This window comes from Elaeis guineensis, chromosome 9 (genome assembly GCF_000442705.2).
Source record: "Elaeis guineensis isolate ETL-2024a chromosome 9, EG11, whole genome shotgun sequence".
NCBI classification, from domain to species: domain Eukaryota; kingdom Viridiplantae; phylum Streptophyta; class Magnoliopsida; order Arecales; family Arecaceae; genus Elaeis; species Elaeis guineensis.
This window is the reverse complement of record NC_026001.2, coordinates 67647331-67652851: the sequence shown is the minus strand read 5'-3', so window position 1 is coordinate 67652851 and position 5521 is coordinate 67647331.

Sequence of the window (5521 nt, the reverse complement as noted above, 5' to 3'; positions counted from 1 at the left end):
TAGGATGACTCAGGGTTAAACTGTCAACCCTGATGAGATCATCCGAATCGTGCTCAATTCAATTAGTCCTGTGACTCCTCACTAGGACTATCCTGGCCAAGGTTTTGCTAAATTGAAACACGACTGTACACAGCTCCTAAACTGGAGTGGTCAATCCCATCTTGACACACACACCGACAAGTCAAGTACTTGACTACACCCAGCAGCCTTCCATCACTGAATTAGAAATTCAGGTAGTCCAGTGCCTAAGTGCAGTGAGTTGCTTGCAAGTCACCTGGCGGTCTCAGGTCGGAGGGACATTTATACCCATATCCCATTGGAGCAAATCTTGACAGCAGAAATAGCTCCGAAGTCGGTCACGTTCAGTGCAGATGTACCATTACATCTCACCTGTATGCCATACCAGTGTCTCCACACTCCTTGGTTATGAGGACAATCAACCCATATGGCACATAATACCTATGCTCGATAAACGTTGTCGTCCTTGGTAACAACGTATCATTTGATCGTGAATAGGTTTAAGGACTAAGCGACAAATCCTCCTTTGTCGAGTCTAAATAGTTTAAGGACTTCACCACAACACAGGAGTTCATTAGAAGATGAAACATTTGTGATGAAAAAAAATGCCAAAATAATTTTTATTTATTTATAATTCATGTACTAATACAAAAGGAGCACAACCATCAACAGGCTGATGATTGACTTTGGGACACTATTCCAACAATCTCCCACTTGGCCTAAAGCCAATCGGTGCAGTATTTAATACCCATCTTCGACTTGTAGTCGTTGAACTCTTTCACCGCAATGGCTTTAGTGAATGGGTCGGCCAGGTTCTCCTTCCGTCGATCTTCTGAAGTCGACGTCACCTCGATCCACGATCTCCCGGATGAGATGGTAGCGGTGCAGAATATGCTTCGTCCGCTGGTGTGCCTTCGGTTCCTTCGCCTGAGCAATGGCTCCAGAGCTGTCACAGTAGAGCAAAACTGGACCAACAAGGGAGGATGCTACTCTGAGCTCGGTGATGAATTTTCTCAGCCACACCACTTCTTTGCAGTATCTGATGCAGCAATATACTCCGCCTCGCATACTGAATCAGCCATAGTGTGCTGCTTGGAACTCTTCCAGCAGACAGCCCCACCATTAAGGGTAAAAATAAATCCTGACACACTCTTGCTGTCATCACGATCAGACTGGAAACTAGAGTCTGTAAACCCTATAAGTCTCAAGTCGATTCACCATATACAAGCCACTGGTCCTTAGTATTTCTTAAATACTTCAGGATGATTTTAACAACCTTCCAGTGATTCTCCCTGGATCAGATTGGTATCTACTCACTACCCCTAGTGAGTATGCCACATCTGGTCGTGTACATGTCATGGCGTACATGATAGATTCCACTGCCGAAGCATATGGAATCCTACCCATACGCTCTCTCTCTTGAGGTGTTGTCGGACAATCCCTTTTCGAGAGAGAAATTCTATGGCCTATCGATAGATAACCTTTCTTGAATTCTCCATGCTGAACCTTTTCAGCATAGTATCAATGTACGTGGACTGAGATAAGCCAAGCAACCTTTTGGATCTATCCCTATAGATCCTCATCCCTAGGATGTAGGAAGCTTCTCCCAGATCCTTCATGGAGAACTGTGACGATAGCCAAATCTTTATTCCCTGTAATGCAGGGACATCATTCCCGATTAAGAGAATGTCATCTACATACAATACAGAAATACTACTACTGGATCATTAGCCCACTTATAAATGCAGGGCTCTTCTCCATTCTTAACGAAGCTATACATTTTGATCGTCCTATCAAAACGTATGTTCCAACTCCGAGATGCCTGCTTAAGTCCATAAATGGACCTTTGTAGCTTGCATACCTTAGACTCATCTGTGGATGTGAACCCTTCAGGTTGTATCATATACACCTCTTCGTCCAGCTCTCCGTTTAGAAAAGCTTCTTCACATCCATCTGCCAGATTTTATAGTCTAGATGGGTAGCTATCGCAAGCATAATCCGAATGGATTTGAGCATTGCAACAGAAGAAAACGTCCATCATAGTCTATACCATAACGTTGTGATATCCCTTGCAACCAGACGGGCTTTATAGGTCTCCACCTTTCCGTCTGCGCCCCTCTTCCTCTTGAAGACCCACTTACACCCTATGGGTTTCACTCCTACGGGTGAGTCAACCAATGTCCACACATCGTTGACCTTCATGGACTCCATTTCGGATTTCATGGCCTCTAGCCATTTTCAGAGTCAGGTCTCTACATTGCATCCATGTAGGTGATCGGATCCTCATCATTTTCATCAAGTTTGACAGGATCGCCATCCCGACCAAGAAACCATAGTATCTATCCGGTTGATGTGGTACTCTACCAGACCGCCTTAAGGGTGCATAATCAATGGGCTCCAATCTGATCTAATCAAATTCGATTCAGGTTCAATAACATATGTCGTTTTTCCACCTGTTGAACTTCGTCAAGTTCGACCTTAGAGGCAACAGTTCCTTCACTAAGAACTCCTTTTCTAAAAAGATTGCCTTAAAGCTGACAAACACCTTTTGCTCATCAGCAAGGTAGAAATAATACCCTTTGATCTCTTTTGGGTACCCTATAAAATTAACTTGTCAGACCTAGGTCCAAGCTTATCTGTAATTAAACGTTTAACATAAGCCGGACACCCCCAAACCTAAGGTGCGAGAGTACTGGCTTACTCCTATCCATATCTCATATGGCTTTTGGCTACAGACTTACTCGAAACTCTATTTAGAAGGTAACAAGCCGATTCGAGTGCATATCCCCAGAGGAAGATCGGCAGACCAGCAAACCCATCATGGATCGAACCATGTCCAATAAGGTCCGATTCCTCCTTTCAGACACACCATTATGCTGTGGTGTTCAGGAGGAGTCCACTGAGAGAGAATCCCATACTCCCCTAGATATGTCAGAAACTCATTGGAAAGTTATTCACCTCCTCGATCAGATCGAAGAATTTTAATACACTTCCCAGTTTGTTTTTCTACCTCATTTCAGAATAGTTTGAACATTTCAAATGACTCCGACTTATGCTTCATTAAGTAGACATACCCATACCTCGATAGGTCGTTTGTGAAGGTTATGAAGTAGAAATATCCACCTCTTGCATTTGAGCTCATAGATCCACATACATCAGAATGTACCAGACCCAAGAGTTCACTGGCTCACTCACCTTTTCCAGTAAAAGGTGACTTGGTCATCTTTCCAAGAAGACAAGACTCACAGGTTGGAAGTGATTCACAATCACCAAGTTCAAGAATTCCTTCTTGAGCCAACATGTTTATCCTGTTCTTATTGATATGACCTAGCCTACAGTGCCAAAGGTAGACTTCTGACACATTATCTATTCTAAGGCGTTTACCGAAGTTTTGAACCACATTAATAGGCTGTGATAGTAAGTAAATTTTATTATTTAATTGTCCAACAAACATTGTAACATCATTCAAAATGATATTGCAAATATTTTTTTTATTAAAAAATCATAACCGTACATGGCCAAAAGGCCTACAGAAATAATATTTAATAAAAATCTTGGACAATAGTGACATTCACTCAGAATATATTACGAGAATTGATTACAAGACTCATGATTCCTAAAGCTAGAACTGGAACTTTGCTTCCATCTCCAACATTCAGAACCTCTCGCCTTCATCAAATCTCCTACTGACCTGCAGACCCTGCATCGAATTATAAATATGATAAGGGCTTCCGGTATCCAATACCCAGGCAGTAGTATCACAAATGAAAAAGTTGCAAGAAATTATCATATAATTATCTTGCTTCTTCTTCGGCCTGTTCGGGTCCAAGGAGGCAATGTATTGAGGACAGTTCCTCTTCCAATGCCCCTGCTTCTTGCAAAAGAAGCATTCCGCCTGGCTCTGGTCGGGCTTGCGCTTCTTGGTCTGACCCTGTGCAACCATCCCAGCATGAGGCTACACCTTCTTGTTCTTCTTCTTCTTCTTCTTCCCTTCCCAAAAGGTCGACGATGAGAAGAAGACCCTCCCACTACATTCACCGACTCCTTATGGAGCTGGTGATCCTTCTCAAAGTTCTGCAGCAACCCCAACAACCGTGGTAGTTTACTGCAGGCTTTGTCATTTAAAATGAGTAAGGAATGGGAGGAAGGACTTGGGCAAGGAATTAAGGATCGCATCCTTACTGAGCTGCTCGTGCAGAGGAAAACCCAATTTGCTCAGGCGCTCAATCATCTCGATCATGTACAGTACATGATCAGTGACTGAGGCCCCATCCCTCATCCGAGCATTAAAAATGGCACAACTAGTTTTGTGCCTTTCAACATCGTCAGGCGTGCCAAAGGAGTCGTTCAACATTTGAAGCATCTCCTGTGGCTGGGCGTTCTCAAACCTGCGGCTGAACTCGTCATTCATTGCTGCCAGCATAATACATCGGACGGTAGTACGGTCATTGAGCCACTTCTGGTAAGTATCTCGGATCGCCTTACTAGCGTTCGGAGCTGGCTCCTCAGGTGCTAGATCCGTTACTACATAAAGGATCCGCTCATGCTCAAGGATGATTTTCAATTTTCGATACCAGCTATCGAAATTAGGTCCCATGAGCTTGTCATTATCTAATAATGACCGGAGCGACAGGGTAGTGGCCATAGCTGTATAAAAGAAAATCAGACCTCTATTACTAAAGACTTGGACTTTAGTCTAAAGTTTTTTCCAATATTTTTACGAACTGGTAGCCTCAACCTCCAATTCGAGGAATTACTTTAATTCCTTAATGGGTACTAGAATCCACACAGACTACACACGAGCCCAACTTTAGTTGGTCAACCCATGTGCATCTATGGGTAGGTTCTTAACCAGTTGTTTCTCTAAATAACTTCTAGTAATTGATTTTGCCCCAGAACCTAATCAGTAGGCTTTGGCCTCTACTGAAAAGATCTGGTTAGGTCCAACCATTAACATGACTTAATTTGGTGAATCAGACCAATAAATGATCAGGCCCGACTTTGGCCGGCCAACCTAACCACCATCAGAAAGACTCAACCAAATATCATATTATGAATGATAATTCCATTAGCCAATGAGCACCAGGCCTTTGGGCCTCCAATGATCATTGAACTAATGGACTCATTATCACTCACTTAATGGGAGGCATTGACTTAGTTATCATTATAACTTAATCATTTTAGGGACCTAATAATTTTTTAGGATTTTATTAAAGGATAGTAGAGAAAAATCATCCAGCCAATTTCAATCCTTCCACTGACTTCACCAAGTTAGATTAAAAAAGATTTAATTAAAGCTGGCATTAGGAGCACCAAATCAGTCACACTGATTTACCTAATGACAAGGGTGAGCTCTAATCACCAAGTGATCTAATCAAAATCTAACTTACCAGATTGGCCAAGTAAGTGAGATCAGTGGTGGAGATTTGCCATTAACTCGTCAATGATCGAATCAATGCGAGTAGCTCCCGCTTAAGAACCATTGGTCAAAACTGCCGAACTT